The sequence below is a fragment of the Bubalus bubalis genome, chromosome 5 (assembly GCF_019923935.1).
Source record: "Bubalus bubalis isolate 160015118507 breed Murrah chromosome 5, NDDB_SH_1, whole genome shotgun sequence".
Classification (NCBI taxonomy): Eukaryota; Metazoa; Chordata; class Mammalia; order Artiodactyla; family Bovidae; genus Bubalus; species Bubalus bubalis.
Genome location: NC_059161.1, coordinates 25,679,771 through 25,700,384, shown reverse-complemented (window position 1 = coordinate 25,700,384; position 20,614 = coordinate 25,679,771). Strand labels below are relative to the sequence as shown.

The 20,614-nt window shown below is 36.3% G+C and overlaps 1 protein-coding gene across 6 annotated transcripts in view; it reads right to left on the bottom strand.

The window, feature by feature from the left end:
• RC3H1 (ring finger and CCCH-type domains 1) overlaps nt 1-20,614 on the bottom strand; it is a 75,848-nt gene that overhangs the window by 49,378 nt on the left and 5,856 nt on the right. The window contains exon 2 of one of the 6 annotated variants that reach the window (XM_025285607.3): nt 12,610-12,703. The exons of the other annotated variants lie outside the window; for them this stretch is intronic. The gene's annotated coding sequence lies outside the window, so the exon portion shown is untranslated. The remainder of the gene's footprint in view (nt 1-12,609; nt 12,704-20,614) is intronic. 6 annotated transcript variants of the gene reach the window in all.

The following is a 20,614-nucleotide window of genomic DNA, read 5'->3' as shown; positions in this document are numbered from 1 at the left end:
ACTGGCACAAAAACAGAAATATAGACCAATGGAACAAGATAGAAAGCCCAGAAATAAACCCACACACCTACAGGTATCTTGTTTTGACAAAGGAGGCAAGAATATACAATGGGGGCAAAGACAGCCTCTTCAATAAATGATGCTGGAAAAATTGGATAGCTACACGTAAAAGAAGGAATTAGAACACTTCCTAACACCACACACAAAGATAAACTCAAAATGGATCAAAGACCTAAATGTAAGACCAAAAACTATAAAACTGTTAGAGGAAAACATAGGCAGAACACTTGATGACAGAAATCAAAGCAAGATCCTCTATGACCCACCTCCTCCTAGAGTGAAGGAAATAATAACAAAAGTAAACAAGTGGGACCTGATTAAACTCAAAAGCCTTTTGCACAGCAAAGGAAACTAAGCAAGGTGAAAAGACAACCCTCAAAATGGGAGAAAATAACAGCAAATGAAACAACTGACAAAGGATTAATTTCCAAATATACAAGTAGCTCATACAACTCAATGCCAGAAAAGCAAACAACCCAATCAAAAGTGGGAAAGAGACTTAAACAGATATTTCTTCAAAGAAGACATACAGATGGCTAACAAACACATGAAAAGATGCTCAACACTGCTCATTATTAGAGAAATACAAATCAAAACTACAATGAGATATCATTTCACACGGGTCAGAGTGGCCATCATTTCAAAAAGTGTACAACAACAAATGCTGGAGAGGGTGTGGAGAAATGGAACACTCTTGCACTGTAGGTAGGAATGTAAATTGATACAGCCACTATGGAAGATGGTATGGAGATTCCTTAAAAAACTAGGAATAAAACCACCATATGACCCAGCAATCCCACTCCTAGGCATAAACCCCGAGGAAACCAAATTGAAAAAGACACATTTCCCATTGTTCATTGTAGCACTATTTACAACAGCTAGAACATGGAAGCAACCTAGATGTCCACCAACAGACGATGGATAAGGAAGTTGTGGTACATATACACAGTGGAATATTACTCAGCCATAAGAAGGAACACATTTGAGTCAGTTCTAATGAGGTGGATGAACCTAGAGCCTATTATACAGAGTGAAGTAAGTCAGAAAGAGAAAGATAAATATTGTATACTAATGTATATATACGGAATCTAGAAAAATGGTACTGAAGAATTTATTTGCAGGGCAGCAATGGAGAAACAGACATATAGAATAGATTTATGGACATGAGGAGAGGGGAGGAGAGGGTGAGACTTACGGAGAGAGTAACATGGAAACTTACATTACCATATGTAAAACAGATAGCCAATGGAAATTTGCTGTATGTCTCAGGAAACTCAAACAGGGGCTCTGTGTCAACCTAGAGGGGTAGGATTGGGAGGGAGATGGAAGGGAGGTTCAAAAGGGAGGGGATATATGAATACCTATGGCTGATTCATGTTGAGGTTTGACAGAAAACAACAAAATTCTGTAAAGCAATTATCCTTCAATTAAAAAACAAATAAAAAGAGTAAACACAAGATAAAATTATTAAATACCAACATCTAGATTCTTTAAACTTCCTCGGAGCAAGGCTATGTAAGAAAAAAAATTTTCTATTAATTAATGCACGCGTGCTCAAAGTCGGCAGGTAAAATATGTGTTAGAGCTCAGACTAAATCTAGCTCATTAGGAGTAATTCTACTGGAACCTTCCTAATCAGAAACAGAACATAAATGATGGATCCTCTTATTTCTAAAAAAATACAAGAGTCACTCTGCTGCTCAATGATGAGAGCAATGGTTAACTTTCCCATCAGTTTAAATAAGACCTACTCTCCTATGTAGATGGCAACAATTGGTGATCTTACTGTTGATAACTGATAATAGATCATTCAGAATACAAATTAAACAGCACTCAGTCTGACCTTGAAGAGAGCCCAAACTTATTTTAAAAAATCATATATAACTTCCCCAATAAAATACACATTCTTACGCCCACAGGAATATGCTTAAACAGCATTTAGAAGGTCGTCTTCTGTGCCTTCTTCCATACCCTTGATAAGAGTTACTAGACAGAATGTGACATTGACATTTTACTAATTCTTCCCAACTTCTAAATTCTGATTAAAAACCATCATTCAAAATATCTCTTATGCTGTTGTTGTTCAATCACTCAGTCGTGTCTGACTCTGCGATCCCACCAACTGCAGCATGCCAGGCTCACCTGTCCTTCACTATCTCCCGGAGTTTGCTTAGATTCATGTCCATTGAGTCCATGATGCTATCTAACCATCTCATCCCTATCCACCTATATTAATAAAATTAATCTTCAATATTATCACCAGAATTTTTTTTTCTTTTAATAAGAAATAAAATCTTATCAGAGTAAGAAAATTATTTCAGTGAACAGTAAACAATAAAACCACTGACTCATTCCACCAGCTAAGTGACTAGTTTGCAGACATCAAACTCCAAGTCATGCAAATGCCTTGTAGTAACTCATTTCAAACCCATGCCTCTGCAAAACAACAAACAACTACATGTTGTGAGCCTTAAGGTTTAAGGGTGATTAAAGCAATTCCTAAAGAGCTACTATAGGCAAAATTATGATAACATGATGTGTAACAGAGCTTGGCTTTCCAAAAGTAAACCATGTGTCATGTCTCATGCCAGGTGTTTTCAGGTGCGTCTCTCATTTAAATGTCCACCACAAATCTAAACCACAATCTAAACCACCACCAGTAACCAGTGTTTTTTAAGCACCAACTAGGTGCCAGTACTTTCAGTGCTCTATATACTGTATCTAATTAATTAAATGTTCACAGCAACACTGTGATATAGTTATTTCCATTTTAAAGATAAAGAAACCAGAATACTAGTGAGTGGCTGGACTATGATTCAAACTCAGGCCAGCTTAACCCATAAGCTGGTACTTTAAAATTCTCTAATTTCTGCCACTTAACAGGAGCAATTAAGTCATTATGGCAAGGGAGCTTTTAGGGATGATGGAAATGTTCTAAAATTGTGCTGATGGTTGCACAAGTCTACAAATTTACTAAAAATTGTTGAACTGTACACTTAAGTAAATTTTACAGCATGTAAATTATACTTCAATAAAGCTGTTTAAATAGCCATTAAGGGCTTTTTATAAAGTCATAGTTTTTAATTTTAATGTAGTAATTTAAAAATATAAAGATACATTTCAGACAGTTGTATGAGCACAGCAGTAATTCTAGTAGTAGTAGTAGTTTGGTCACTAAGTCGTGTCCGACTCTTGCAATGCCATGGACCGTAGCCTGCCAGATTCCTCTGTCCATGGGATTCTCCAGGCAAGAATACTGGAGTGGGTTGCCATTTCCTTCTCCAGGGGATCTTCCTGACGCAGGAATTGAACCCAGGTCTCCTGCATTGCAGGCAGATTCTTTACTGACTGAGCTACAAGGGAATAGCTAAATTAAATAAATAGCTAAATTCTACTGCTTTGAAGATTTCATTTAAATATATTCAAACTGACATTTTAAAAATTGTTAAAAAGTTATTACCATCTCCTCCATCAAGGTTTATTTTATGTGTGTCTGATTTAGAGAGAGAAATAAGAAAATTAAAATTTCTCAAGTATCTATTCTGGCCTAGTCACTCTTCAGAAGCATTATTATACCCATTTTATAGGTAACTCTTGATCTTCAGCAGCATTAAATAACTTGTCCAAAGTTAATAAATTGTCAAGTTGAGACTAAAACTCAGTTCTTATGTGAATTCACAGCATACTTTACCTAGAGCAAGATATTACATCAAAATCTTATTGTCTGTAAGAAGAAAATCCTGGATCTCCTTCCACCCCACCCTACCCCATGAGATGAGTTTAATTATTATCTTTGGCCTTAATTTGCCAGTTGCCTGGGACATTTCCATAGCAACCAATAAACAGGGCAACATCAGAGAAGAGAAAATTTTTAACTGTCTTGAAAAGTGATGCTAAGAGCAGAAAATAAAAACAAAAAGAAGAAAAATTAATGAAGGTTTAGTATAATACCACTCAGTGTTATAATTCTCAGAATATTAATTAATTCACATATAAAACAGTGTGAGATTTCTGAAGGCTCAAGGTTTCTCCAGCAATAACACCCTGTGAAGACCCAATTTTGACTGTAAAAATACTTCTTCCCAAAATAAACTAACTGAATTGTAACTTTATATTGTACACAACATCCCAGATATAAATAACTTAATATGCTAATGTTAGTGCAAATATACACAAATTCTTAGGACCGGTATAAAGAGAAGGACTTCTGACTTAAGAGGAGGAACAGGCCTGGAAAACAGAACTTGATTAAAAGGGTTGAGAAAGCTGCAAAGGGCTAATTTAGGTGGCTTATTTTCCCAGTGTTCAGAGGGACAAAAGCAAACACTTCTATTTCCAATGTAAAGCCAAATTTAGACGAAGAAATAGTAAGGAAGGATAAAGCCATTCACAGAGAAGCTGCTTGATCAAGCTGAAACACTGCAAGTGAAGGACAGCTACTAACTTTGGGTATAAAGTCTGAAGCTTCAGATTCCTATTCTATATAGCAAAGTTCTACACTGTGTGTAAAACCTGCTCCACAAGAGGTCATTAGAGTTATTACAGAGGTGGTGAAATAAAAAGGCCAAAGTCAAAAGCACCATCTTAAAGGAGCTGTGAGGCAGTAGGCAGGGAAATTTATCTGTCATAGCAAAACATCAAAGAGTTTTTTTTTTAGTTTGCATTAATATTCTGCTGAAGATTACATATGCTGTATGTACATATGTCCTCACCATTTAATGGTGGCCCAAACATCAAAGAATAATGAGAATAACCAAAGTCAGATATATGTTGTTAACTGCTTTCAAATTAATCGTAGATGTCTGAAACTTGTTTTCTTTGTGAAAATTGATGTCTTCTGAATAATAACACTTCCTAAAAAACAATAACAAAACCAACACCAAGAACAATGCACAGAAACTGTTTTGAGCCCTTTCTGTATATTAATTCATTTTACTTTAAAAATTAAGTATCTTTTAAAAAAAAGAAAAATAAGAAAATAAGCTTAAAGACAGGAAAAAAAAAAAACTGAAGTCTCCTTAATTAAGACTCTTTTTTAAGCCAAAAAGATAACTCACTTATCTTTTGAAATCTGTCCTATTAAAATAATGGCTCCTTTTCATAAAGGAAGTTTACTCCTCCTGTCCCCAGAAGTTATTTTGAGACACAATGACAAATCTGATTGGCAAGTCCTCAATAATCTTGAATGTAAGGGAAAATGTTCACTATAAAAAAAAAAATTTACTTGTGTCTCATAAATTTATATTCCAGATTGTTAAATACTTAATTTATAAAACTCCTGAGGAATTCAATGAAATTGAGACATTTTAAGGCACAACACTAATTCTGTTTCTTTAATGTATCCTAATTTATTAGTTCTTTCCTTGCTTATATGGAAGCATTTAAGCTTAAATCTTTGTGAAAAGGAGCTTAAAAAAAAATTTACTTCTATCTCCACAATGTTATAAGTAAAAAAAAAAAAAAAAAAGTAACTCAATCCCTGTGCCTACCCGCTGGTCTCTATTTTCTTCTCCCTCACCTCTGAGTTTTCAAACTATCACTGTATCCCAACCACTATTAGTGTATCAACATCTTCTTATGAAATTTAACAGTCACATCTCAATCCTTATCTTCTTTCTATGTGTTTAGTAATGTTTAGTAATGTTAACCAGTTTCTCCTGCAAATGCTGCCCTTCTGGGCTTCTATAATGGCATACTTTCCAGGTATTCCACTAATTAGCAGGCCACTCCTTACATGTCCCTTTTGAGGGCTTCTCCTTCTCTGCCCATCCTTGCCCTCCACCCATAAATGCGGTTCTTCAGCATTCCTTCCTCAATTCTCCTCTCTACAAAATTTCCCTGAGTGATTTCATCTACTTTCAGCTTTTGACTACCAACTGGATGCTTATGACTTCCAAAATTTAAAGCCACTCTTCTGAGTGCCAGCATCATATAACCAGTTGACTACTAGTCATTCATGTCCAACTGGGGTCTCAAACTATCTCAACCATACCAAACCTTTTGTTCCCTATGTTAATGATGAAGTGACTTACCTATTGAGAGAAGCATGAGAAATCATCCTTCACTATTCAGTTTTCCTCAAACCTGCTCTCCCCTCAACTAACAATCATTATGTCCCATTCATTTTATTTCCTCAGTGTTTTTTGAAACCTTTCCATCCATTCTTAAATCCTTACTTTAGGCTGCCAACATCTCTAACCTGGATTGCTGTGACAATTTCTTAAGTCCATGTTAAAAGTATCCTCAACAGAGCAGGTTCTTTAAAATCAGAGAATGTCTTGGGATTCCCCCCGTCCCCTTTCTTGATATCTTCCCTATGGTTTTAATATAGAAGAAGCCAGCTAATATACAATAGCAAACATATCAAGCTGGAATATTTATGCTTTCACCAAAGAAAGTCAACTGAATTAATAGAAAGCTGCAAGTACCGATAAACAAGGATAGAGAAGACTTGAATAACACTATAAATCAACTAGACTTAAGACATCCATAGAATGTTCAACATAACAGAATTCTTTAAGTGCTTATGCTTATGAAACATTCTCCAAGATAGACCATATGCTAGATGATAAGACAAGTCTGAGTAAGCTTAAAAGGATTGAAATCATAAACACTGTAATCTCTGCATACAATGGAATGAAATTACCAACAAAAAAAAACCTTAAACTCACAAATATAGGGAAATTAAACAACATATTGTTGCTATTTCCTTCTCCAATGCATGAAAGTAAAAAGTGAAAGTGAAGTTGCTCAGTCGTGTCCGATTCTTAGCAACCCCATGGACTGCAGCCTACCAGGCTCCTCTGTCCATGGATTTTCCAGGCAAGAGTACTGGAGTGGGGTGCCACTGCCTTCTCCAGTACTGCTAAATAACCTAAGTCAAAGAAGAAATCAAAAGGGAAATTAGAAAATATTTTGAAATGAATGAAAATGAAGATACACCATACCAAAATTCATGGGATGCATTTAAAGTAAGGCTTAGATGGATATTAATAGCTTTAAGTGTCCATATTAAAAAGAAGAAAGTCTCAAACCAATAATCTTACTTTCCCACCTTAAGACATTGGGGAAAAAAGATATCTAACACCAGCAACATGATGACAAATTCTCTGTGGCCAAAATATAAGTTCTGAATTTAATATTGTTAAGTAATGCCAATTTTAGATGATTTCTTCCCTAAATACTACAAAAGAGAAACTTATAAACAAAAGACATTAAAAACTTAAAAACCCAAGTATTCTAATATCCCAAACAGTTTAATATTAGTTAATGAGGTGTAAATGCAATTAAAAAAAAATCTTGACAGTTCCTTTTTACAATGAATATACATATTTCAACTTGGAAGAGGGAGGTAGAGAGATACTTCAAGGCTGATGTACCCAAATATAAAATCTAGGGTTTTGTTTGATTATTTTAAGCAGACAACTTTTAAGCAATCAAGTCTTAACATCAAAGCTAGCAAATAATAGAGGAAAAAATTCTCAACTGTATCTTTCAGAGGGCCTCTGGGACACCACTTATTAGTAGCAAATTATGCTGGTATTCCTATCTTTGAAGGAGATTATCACAGGTTCAAGTAATAAGTGAGCAATATGACAACCCAGATAGCACACTAAAAAGAAAAGACATCTCTTTGCTGACAAGATCTATAAAGTCAAAGCTACAGCTTTTCCAGTAGTCATGTACAGATGTGAGAGTTGGACCCTAAAGAAGACTGACAGCCGAAGAAGTGATGCTTTTGAACTATGGTGCTGGACTCTTAAGAGTCCCATAGACTGGAGATCAAACCAGTCAATCCTAAAGGAAATCAACCTTGAATATTCATTGGAAGGACTGATGCTGAAGCTGATGCTCCAATACTTGGGCCATGTGAGCCTATTCACTGGTAAAGACCCTGATGCTTGGAAAGACTGGAGGCAAAAGAAGAGGGCGGCAGATAAGATAGCATCACTGACTCAATGGACATGAATTAGAGCAAACTCCAGGATATAGTGAAGGATGGGGAAATCTGGCATGCTGCAGGCCATGGGGCTGCAAAGAGTTGGACATGATTTAGCAACTGAACAACAACAACATAAGCAAATGGAAATTTAAAGGAATGACAAGTTCTAAAATAATAATAGAATGTATGGATGGGTCAAAATATTCTAAAAACTTAGAGTGCTTTATTTTTTAATCCTCATAATAACCTTGCAAAATATTATTACAACTTTGAGAAAATCAGGGCTCAGAAAAGTTAAGCAATGTTCTTAAGATCTCACAGCCACCAAGGGTTGAGATTCCAACCTGGTTTATCTAACTTTACTCTTAAAAAAGTTTTCTCTTAGGTTTTTGAATCATTTCCTGTGACAGTCTGCAAAGATGGCCACAGTTCCTCCCATCCCTGTAGCTATACCCCTTTGTAATTTGACTTTGCTATTCTTTCTATCAAGAAAGAGAATCTTTTCCTCCACTTTGAATCTGGGTGACCTTGGCTTACTTTGAAAACTGTAGTTGAATATAGCATTAGTGATGTTTGTAGAGCTCCAGACAGGACATAAAAGCCTCAAGTAACCTTGCAACTTTCCACTCTTACTCTCTTGGAACATGGTGCCACTATGTGAGGGGCACCTGTGCTAGACCTGAGATGAGACCAACAGAACAGAGAAAAATTGTCCCAGCTCAGACCCCTAGAACAATCAGCCCCAGTTTTAGCTGCCAGATGACTAACCTCTGAGACCAGCAGCAGAACCACCTGCAGCTAACCTAGTTCCATTTCACTAAAGCCATTTGAGAAAAGAATAATACTGAATATTCATACTAGAATCTAAAAGGTTCCCTCAACTGAATTACAAACTTTTAGTAAAGTGAATCTCTTCTTTTTATAAGGCCTAAAAATTACCAATATTTAAGTACCTTCACAAACACCACATGCCTAAATTTAGCTTTTTATTCTTGCAGCATAAATTATCAGTAACTGAGGAGAAGAGCACTCAAGTGTACCAAAATGGTGATATTTTCAAAGCACAGCATGAACAACAAATCCTTAGACTTAACAACATGTACTACTTAGGCTTAATTTGGAGAAGGCAATGGCAACCCACTCCAGTACTCTTGCCTGGAAAATCCCATAGACAGAGGAGCCTGGTAGGCTGCGGTCCATGGGGTCGCTAAGAGTCGGATACAACTGAGCGTCTTCACTTTCACTTTTCACTTTCATGCATTGGAGAAAGAAATGCCAACCCACTCCAGTGTTCTTGCCTGGAGAATCCCAGGGATGGGGGAGCCTCGTGGGCTGCTGTCTGTGTGGTCGCACATAGTCCGACACGACTGAAGCAACTTAGCAGCAGCAGCAGGCTTAAATCTATCTGAATCTTTGTGTTCTATTCCAACCTCATACACTGAAACTGTCATCTATGTAACAGTCCTCCATGTTAATGTGCCAGAGCAGCATTATTAACTCTTATTGAAAGTGATTCAAATACTCCCAAGTTAGCTGTTATTAGTCTTCACTGGTACAATCTAAAGGCCTAAACTTCCTTATCAGCATCACCTTAGTCATCTTCAACAGGCTATACTTGCTTTCACCCACCTCTAACTTACCTTTACGTACTCCCTGAATCTTTTCCCCCTCTATCCCATATCCCAAAACTGTGTGTGGCGGGGGTGGGATCTGGGTGCTAAGCACTTACAAACCATCTCATTTAATCCTCCAACAACCTTCTAATCAGGTTACAGCAACTTCTATTATTTCTTTGGAAGAGAACCACAAAGCATATTTTATTAGAATATTTCACTGAAAAATAATCAGGGGACTAAAACACAAAGTGAATTTTAATTTTATAAATATTTTAAGATACTTAATATATTGAAATATAACATATACATAAAAGGTATACAGAGTGTTCAGCTCAATGAATTATCAAAGTAAGCATACCTGTATACCCCGTCCTTCCCAGAAAGCCCCTCACTATCCTTCTCAATCATTATCTCTTTATTCTTGTCAGAGCCCACTGCTATCCTAACTTCTAATATTGTAGATTAATTTTAACTATTTTAAAATTCTATGTAATGAAGTCATCAGCATGTGTTTTCTATTTTGGCTTCTTTCATTCAACATATTTGTTAAGGTTGTTTTTCCTACACTTACATTACTAAACTGTTACAAAACATTCCAGTTAAACTACAATTAGAAAGCAAACCTTCATGAACTCATTTTTGGAGTACTGATGATATCTGATTTTGAATGAAGCAAATTTCTAGTGCTGAACTAGAAGGAAAACACCAAGTATCAAACAACAAAACCGGAGAACAAAGAATTCCCTCTTTACTCAAGAAAACAAAGCAGCACATGTGTCACACTAATAGCCCTCAGTTCAGTTCAGTCGCTCAGTCGTGTCCGACTCTTTGCGACCCCATGAATCGCAGCCCTAGGCCTTTACTTTTACTTGTTTCTACCTTTTTTTTCCTGAGGAAGCTTGTATCCTAGACTTCCTTGTGGAACTTCATAGCTACCATAAGGCTCTGACTGAGTCTAGAACTGGGCAGCAAAGAAAAAACAGGCAGATGTATTCAGAATAGGTACACTTCAAAGGCAATGTGCTTCTTTTGCAATGGGTGGGTGATACTTAGAGCACACTCTGACCTAGGGAATCTTTGTGTTAAAGATATAACCTATTTAATAATAGCAAAATAACAATAACATTAGTACTATTAAAATGTCCCCATAATCTACTGGCCAAGGCCTAAGGACATTTTTATCACTGTTTATTTTAGTGAAATATGCCTAAAAGAATTCAAACTATTTCCAGAACACAAAGTTGCAAGGATATTCAACTGCACATACTTGAAAAAGAATGCTTAAAAAAAAAAAAGTATAGATTCATTTTCCACTTTTAGAGCTATTTCTAGACTGTTAATCTCAGGCAAACTTCTATTCTGAAGAGTTTAAAAGAATGAACCAATTGCTACATGGAGTCCAAACCCAGAAGCCTACAGCTACAATGTATCTTATTTACATATATCAAGTGGTTTGAAAAAGCCATATAAATTGTAAAAAAGGTATTTTGCTGTTCCCAAGTAGTAGCTCAGAGAAGGCAATGGCACCCCACTCCAGTACTCTTGCCTGGAAAATCCCATGGACGGAGAAGCCTGGTGGGCTGCAGTCCATTGGGTCGCTAAGAGTCAGACACGACTGAGGGACGTCACTTTCACTTTTCACTTTCATGCATTGGAGAAGGAAATGGCAACCCACTCCAGTGTTCTTGCCTGGAGAATCCCAGGGACTGGGGAGCCTGGTGGGCTGCCGTCTATGGGCTCGCACAGAGTCGGACACGACTGAAGCGACTTAGCAGCAGCAGCAGCAGCAGCAGCAGCTACTGTTAGAGAACCTACTGATTTGTTACTACTGTACCAGAATTAAACACAAAACATTTCCTCCAGAATAGGTAACAATGATCTCTGAGGGAATAAATACGTGCTTAGGTCTGTGTAGTGTGTGCAACAGGCAACAGAGGATAAAAGGTTGGGATACACCAAACCGCTGTGGGTTATACAACAAACAAATCTAATTTTACATGCTATTCTTTCATAAAATAGGGGGCCTCCTTTCTTATCTTGGAGAAGGCAATGGCAACCCACTCCAGTACTCTTGCCTGGAAAATCCCATGGATGGAGGAGCCTGGTAGGCTGCAGTGCATGGGGTTGGTTAAGAGTCGGGCACGACTGAGCGACTTCACTTTCACTTTTCTTATCTTAAATTACGAACAATTTGTCCCTCTCCCAATCCTGAACTTTCTCCCTATTTCCCTACACATATCACTATGTGAATTCCCTTAGGGAGGGCCTTAGTTGATTACCTTACTTAAAATGGACCCCTCAACCCTAATCATACTACCACCACAATCTGTGCTTCCCATCTCATTCCTGATTAATTTTTCTCCAAAATACTTCTCACCATTCAATATGCTGTTTCTCTTATTTTGCTACAGTGTGGAACTGCCACTAGTAAAATTTAAGTTCCATGAAGACAGGGATTTTTATTTGTTTCTATCTCTCATCGTTTTTGAGTATATTTTATGTGCCAGGCACTATTCTAAATTTTACATGCATTATCTCACCTAGTCCTCACAATGATCCTATTAGATATCAGATATCATTATATCTTAATATTACAGTTGAAGAAACTCAGCACAAATGTTAGGTAATATGCACAAGGTCACATGGTAATTAACTTGTCTCTATTTTTTTAAACTGGTAATGCCTTCTGTAGCCTTTGTTTCTTTAGTTACCTCACTACACAACTTGACACTCAATGTACACAACCTAGTAATCTGGTAAGCATCCTAGATTCCACCCTCTTCTACCTTCATTAAAAATTTTATCATTTCTTACATCTGTATCTTCCTTTCTCTCTCTCCTTCCATGATTGAAGGCTGTATTCATTCATTCATTCAAAAATTACTTATTGAGCACTGACCATGTGCCACACACTGTCTTAGGATCTGAAGATGTAGTTCCTAGTGAAACAAAGTCCCTGCTCTCATATAGGATATATATAGTCTCTCTCACCTGGATCACACAGTGACCTTCTAAGTGATCTGTCTCCAGCTTTGTTTTCCTTCACCCTCCTCACAGCAGCTGGTCATTCACTTATGGTTTTCTTCTATGACCAAAAAAAAAGCAATAAAAAAGGACAATAACTTGAAAGATCCTCTTTCACAAGAGGATATCAAAATGGCCAATAAGTGTATCAGATACTTCTAAGAATCATCACAAGGGGAGTTTAAAGTAAAATGGCAATGAGAAACTATACCTAGCAGAATGGCTAAAAAAAAAAATTAACTGACAATACCACGTATTAAAGGCTATATGAGCATGCAAAATTCTCATACAATGCTGCTAGCAGTGTGAACTGGTACATTTGGAAGCAGTATCCTCTTAGATTAAACAAAAGTCGACTAATGACTCCCAAATTTCACTGCCAGAGGAATGACTACATATGGTTACCAAAAAACATATGCAATAATGTTCATAACAGCTTTACTCATAAAATGCCAAAAACAGACTGTAAACAATCCAAATGTTCATAAACAGTAGAGTGGATAAACTGTGACAATTTCATACAATGGAATACTATACAGCAAAAATAAAAATAGAACAACTGATCTATTGTTAAATATAACATGGCCAAATTTCAGAATACTACAATCAACAAAGCCAGATACAAAATAGCACCTTCTGCAGGATTCAGTTTATAGAAGGATCGAAAAGAATACATGATGTACGATTTTGAAGAAAAACCGACTATGGTGCTAGAAGTGAGAATTTACTCTTGGGAAAGTTGGGAAACACTGGGGAGGGGAAAGAGTAGAAAGAATTCTTAGGTGCCAGAAACACTGAGTATCTTGATCTGGATGGTGGTTACACAAGTGTACATACATAAAAAGTCATCAAGATGTATACCTATGATTTTTGCCCTTTAGTGGGTGTGTTTTGTACCTCAAACATAAAACAAAAACAAAAAAACCCACAACTCTTTGATGGTGCCTTAGCAGAATTGATCCTAACTGCTTGAACACGTCATACAAGATCCCTGGGCTGTGGCCCCTACCTACCTCTCTAGCTTTATTTTTCATCACCATCTGCCTCAGGTTTTATATTTTAGCAACGAAAGTATGAAGATTTCCCCACACAAAACATATGCTTTTTCACTCTAGGTCTTGTCTGGCTCAAATAAGTTAGGGATGTTAAACCCCTATTCACCCTTTAAGTCTCATTCAATTCAGGAAACTCCAGAAATCTCTTTAAAGCCCAGTGTATATTAGGTTGCCCCTCTGATGGCTCCAATACATTCTAAACTTTATCTATAAGAGAAAATCCATACTGTTGTATACTGCAGTATGCCATTTCATTGTTGTTTAGTTGTTCAGCTGTGTCTCTTTGTGACCCCATGAACTGTAGGCCACCAGACTTCTCTGTCCATGGAATTTTCCAAGCAAGAATACTGGAATGGGTTGCCATTTCCTCCACCAGGGGATCTTCCCAACCCAGGGATTAAACCCACATCTCCCTGTCTTCTGAATGACAGGCAGATTCTTTACCACTGAGCCACTGGAGAAGCTGCTGTATGGCACATATTTGCTCAATCATTTTTAAATGATTGAAAAATATCACTACCTGATTGTGGCATGTTTCATATTTCTAAAGATAGTGCTGGACAAGTCACATGAAAGGTAAGAGTGCAGAATATATCACATTGGTTCTATTTTTATAATGCTGGTACTTAATATTTAGAAGAAAGTATACCTCCAAAATTAACCACATTCTTAAAAATATCTATAAATGAGGCAAAGCTAAAACTGAAGTAACAGATTAAAAAGTTAAGGATAAAGAAGCTAATCTGAAAAGACTATATATTGTGTGACTCCAGCTACACAATATTAGATTCCACAGAAACATATGAAGATACTTCACATCATATGTTATCAGGGAATGCAAATTAAAACAATAAAACACCACTGCACACTATTAGAATGGCCAAAATCTGGAACACAGACAACATCAAATGTTGACAAAGATGTGGGGCCAACAGGAACTCTAATTCATTGTGGATAGGAAGGCAAAATAGGCCAGTTAACTTGGAAGACAATTTGGCAGTTTCTTACAAAACTAAACATATTCTTATCATACAATCCAGCAATGACTCTCCTTGATATTTACCCAAAGGAGCTGAAAATTTGTATCCACACTAAAACCTGCATGTGGATATTTACAGCAGCTTTATTCATAATAGCAAAACTTGGAAGCAACCAACCAAGACGTCCACCAGTGCATGGATAAATAACTGTGGTACAATCAGACAATGGAATATTATTCAATTCTAAAAATAAAAAATAAATGAACTACCAAGCCATGAAGAGACATGGAAGAAACTTAAATGCATATTACTAAATGAAAGAAGAATGCATATTGTACAAATCCATAGAATGTACAACACCAAGAGTGAACCCTAACCCTAATATAAACTATAGATTTAAACATCAATTTTAAGTTCATCAATTATAATCAATGTACCACTCTGGTGGTGAATGTTGATAATAAGGGTGGCTATGCATGTGTTGGGGAAAACTTGGTACCTTCTCAATTTTACTGTGAACCTAAAACTGCTCTAAAAACAAACAAAAACAAAGTCTTTTTAAAGCTAAAAAGAATATTTTAAAAAGTTAATAACTGAATTTGAAATCTCTCAAAAATGGAGATTCAATCGATAGAACTTTGCCCCCCACCCCTTCCTTCTCCTTTGCCACTTATCATTTTGTCATTATACAGCTGTGAAGATGCGTAAAGTTTTATTTTAATACTCTGAATACGGTGAGTTAACTAATAATGCATGTCAATCACTAGGGGAATAAGTGCTACAGCTTCAATATTTAAAGGTGTTTTCAAGAGATTATCTGTTCTAAGCTACTCTTAAATGCTTTTAAAGAGATTTAAATATTACATTTTCTATCCTAAGGATTTTCTTATTCTAAAAACCCTCTCTCCCTCCTCCTCTCCTTTTCTAAAGCAGGAGAAAGAGAATAAATTGAAAGGAACTTTTGTGCCCCTATGAGTAGATTTTATCAACTGCAGACTAACATAATAAAATGACATTTCCAAAAAACTTGACTCAGGTAACTCGTAACTCAACTTTTCTAAATGAATGAAGAGCCTTACATTTTTTTAAAGTTTTTAATAAATTTAAAGAGAGGCTAAATTCAAGCAAAGAGTGACAGTTTTAATCAAAACAGTAATTAATGTAAAAACTGACATATAAAACATGGGTTTTAAGAGCAGTAATTAGAGGGAAAGCATTTCAAAATGAAGGTTAAAATTCAGTCTTTTTTTTAATACAGTACTTAAACATGCAAGACTACTACTCTTTTAACAGAATGTCTCCACAAAAATGAACTTTTGAGCAAGCATAACTATCAATAACCTCAGATATGCAGATGATACCACCCTATGGCAGAAAGTGAAGAACTAAAAAGCCTCTTGATGAAAGTGAAAGAGGAGAGTGAAAAAGTTGGCTTAAAGTTCAACATTCAGAAAACTAAGATCATGGCATCCGGTCCCATCACTTCATGGCAAACAGATGGGGAAACAGTGGAAACAGTGTCAGATTTTATTTTTTTGGACTCCAAAATCACTGCAGATGGTAATTGCAGCCATGAAATTAAAAGACGCTTACTCCTTAGAAGGAAAGTTATGACCAACCTAGATAGCATATTCAAAAGCAGAGACATTACTTTGCCAACAAAGGTCTGTCTAGTCAAGGCTATGGTTCTTCCAGTGGTCATGTATGGATGTGAGAGTTGTACTGTGAAGAAAGCTGAGCACCAAAGAATTGATGCTTTTGAACTGTGGTGTTGGAGAAGACTCTTGAGAGTCCCTTGGACTGCAAGGAGATCCAACCAGTCCATTCTAAAGGAGATCAGTCCTGGGTATTCTTTGGAAGGACTGATGCTAAAGCTGAAACTCTAATCCTTTGGCCACCTCATGCGAAGAGTTGACTCACTGGAAAAGACCCTGATGCTGGAAGGGATTGGGGACAGGAGGAGAAGGGGACAACAGAGGATGAGATGGCTGGATGGCATCACTGACTCGATGGACGTGAGTTTGAGTGAACTCTGGTAGTTGGTGATGGACAGGGAGGCCTGGCGTGCTGCGATTCAAGGGGTCGCAAAGAGTCGGACACGACTGAGCGACTGAACTGAACTGAACCAGTGTACAGTGAAGGTCAAATCAAGACCATACACAGTATGGCTATTTTCAGCAAAAGCAGAGGTACAGCTTACCCCAAAAGAAAAGCAAAAGAGACTGACACAAGGCTCTCCATTTTTCAAGCTCTGGAAACTTGAACATGATAATCTGAAGAATGTTTAAGAAGATACAGGTTCATGTGGTAACCAAATTGGATGTTACAAAGTATTTGAATAGAATATAAACTACACCAGGGCACCAACAGAGAATTTTGGATGGCAACAATGTTCAGTTAAAATTCTATTCACTCTTACCAGCTAATTCATATTAGTACAGGAAATTAATTTTTATTAGGCAAAGTGGGTCACATACAGAGCAAAAAAGTTTTTCCATCATAACTGAATTACAGAGAAGAATCAGTGAAATAAATTTCAAGTTCTCATTTTTAAAAGAATTAGTACATCATTATTTATTAAATCTATAGCTATAACCTCTACAGTTTTGATATAAATCACAGTCCCCAATAAATTCTTCAAACATGACTGCAACTTTAAAATTATTGTAAAAGCAACCCCAACTAGTGGAAATCCCCAGAGAGAACTAGAAAAAGGAGTTCTAGATTCTGATCTAATTTCTGCCAGTTATTAGCTCTGAGACATGTTTACCTTTGATAAGTATTCAAAAGGTGTAGAGAAAAAACGAAGAAAAAGATGACTCTAGATTTTAGGGACAAGAGTGGAGTAAAAGATGATGCCCTGATAGGAAACCACATTATACTGGACAGCATCTGGAAAGGCTGATTCTTTGGGGGAGTAAAGAATTTTAAATTATGTGAAGTTTTTAGGACTGCTGCCAGCATAAGCCAAAGTACTGAAAATGTAGGCTTAATGACAAATTGAGGCTGTGCCAATAGGTAAATTCTCTGTGAGAGTGAATGTAAATGGAGAATCAGATTTTGATTGGTATCAGCATTCTTCAATAGAACTTCTTGAGATGATGGAAAGGTGCTATATCTGCATTTTCCAATATAGTAGCCACTAGCCACATGTAGCTACATGTAGTGATGGACAAGGAAGCCTGGCATACTGCAGTCCATGGGGTCGCAAAGAGTCAGACACGACTGAGCAACTGAACTGAACTGAGCCACATGTGGCTACTGAACCCTTGAAATGTGGCTGGTGCAACTGAGGAACTAAATTTTAAATTCTGATTTTAATTAATTAAGATTTAAATTTATCCATACAACAAAGCATTATTTAGCAATAAAAAGAAATGAGCTATCAAGTCATGGAGAGACAGGGAAGAATCTTAAACGTACGTTGCTAAGTGAAAAGACAATCTCACCCATAGAACCATACAATACAAATCGTGAACTGTAAAGTAAACTATGGACTTTAGTTAATAATTTGTCAATACTGGTTTATGAATTGTAACAAATGAACCAAACTAATGTAAGATGTTAACAGAAGTAACTGTGGGGAAAGGCATACATGGAAACATTACTTACAGTGCAGTTTTTCTATAAACCTAAAACTGCTCTATAAGAAACTCTAAATAATCACATGTAGCTAGTGGCTGGTAATAGCACAGGTTCATATTAATGAAAGACTGATGTGGGAAGAGAATGAGAATGGTATTTCATTTTTTGCCACCAACTCCACCAGTACACAAGGTTTATTTTTATGATGAATATTAACATTTGACAGCAGAAAATGTTCAAATATTCTAGATGAATATCTTTATAAAGTGATTTTTATTAAACAAAATTTAAGAAAGTAACATTTATTGAATGCATACTATACTAAAGATATGTTAACTCACTTAAATTTCGAAACAATCCTTTAATATATTACCATTTGTTTTTAGAGACAAAAAATTATACAGTTATATGATAAAAGATGGGAACTAAAATACAACTGACTTCAAAGTCTATGTTTTAACATACTCTGTACATAGTTTTATGATTCCCAAATCACACACATAAGTGAATTTTCCCAAAATGAATCTATCATGAAGAACAACAGGTCATACTGCAAAATACAATAATTAATTAATTAATGATATACTCAGAAGTCTAAAGTGTCTTTGTATTTCATTGTCCCAAGCTAATGTGATAATGCAGGACTGGATGAATACAAACTGGGAGAAATATCAACAAATATGCAGATGATACCAGTCTAACAGCAAAGTGAAGAGGAACTAAAGAGCCTCTTGATGAGGGTGAAAAAGGAGAGTGAAAAAGCTGGCTTAAAACTCAACATTAAAAAAACAAAGATCATGGCACAAAGTCCCATCACTTCATGTCAAATAGAAGGGGGAAAAGTGGAAACAGTGGGCTCCAAAATTACTGCAGATGGTGACTGCAGCCATGAAATTAAGAAACGTTTGCTCCTTAGAAGGAAAGTTATGACCAACCTAGACAGCATACTATAAAGCAGAGACATCACTTTGCTGATAAAGGTCCGTACAGTCAAAGCTATGGTTCTTCCAGTAGCCATGTATGGATGTGAGAGTTGGATCATCAAGAAGCTTGAGCGCTGAAGAACTGATGCCTTCAAATCATGGTGCTGGAGAAGATTCTTGAGTGTCTTTTGGACTGCAGGAGATCAAACCAGTCAATCCTAAAGGAAATCAACCCTGAATATTCATTGGAAGGACTGATGCTGAAGCTCCAATAGGAACAGCTGACTCATTGGAAAAGACCTTGATGCTGAGAAAGACTGATGGCAAAAGAAGAAGAGGGTGGCAGAGGATGAGATGGTTAGATAGCATCACTGATGCAATGGACATGAGTTTGAGCAAACTCCGGGAGACAGTGAAGTACAGGGAAGCCTGGCATGCTGTAGTCCATGGGACTGCAAACAGTCGGACACAACTTAGAGACTGAACAACAACAAAGGTGATTTTTTATCTTACTACTCTTCCTGCTGTCCATCTTACCTAGACTGCCTCTACTCCCACATCTAATTTGCATTTTTAATCTGCTGTGAAATTATATCAAACTTCTTAGAATTATACACAGTGCAAGAGAGGTTCTAAGCCAGTTGCCTTCATATACATGATTTAGTTCATTAATATTTAATGAAGGCTTTTTGGCTATATCTTATTCTAAATTGGGATCTGGCCAGATGATATACACTGTTTTATAATAAAGCTAAGAATATAATGATCCTGTTTCATTCACAAATCTTACACTAAACCATATTTTCAAGCATAATCTCTAAACATAACCTCATTTAAAGATGTTCTTTTATGATTAAATGTATTAATTTAGCACACTAGCTTTCTAATAAATGTTACTAATAATTCTAATAATTAAATGTTCTAATAATTATGTTATCAAACATAAATGAGGTATATGTAAACATAAATATTTACAAAGAGAGTTGACATTTTCCTGAAAAAAGTCACTAGTTAAAAAAAAAAGAAGGGGACTTCACTGGTGGTCCAGTGGCTAAGACTCCATGCTCCCAACGCAGGGGACCTGTGTTTGATCCCTGGTCAGGGAACCATATCCCACACCTGCAACTTAGACCAGGTGCAGCCAAATAAATAAATATTAAAAAAAAAAAAAAAAGAGAGAGAAGAAGAGAAAGCAGGAATTTTACTGCATTGAATTCTAAATATATCTATATAATTATTTTTTAATCACTTTTCAAGTTGCTCTTAAAACACTTAATAAATTTTCCCTAAAAGAGAGGAAATTAGCATCAAAATTTAAATTTCTCTTCCCTGCTTAGAGCTTTTGTATCTGTAAAGTATTATAAATCTTTAACAGATAATATAAAATCTGTATTTCACTTCTCACCATAAACATTAAAATTTAAATTTA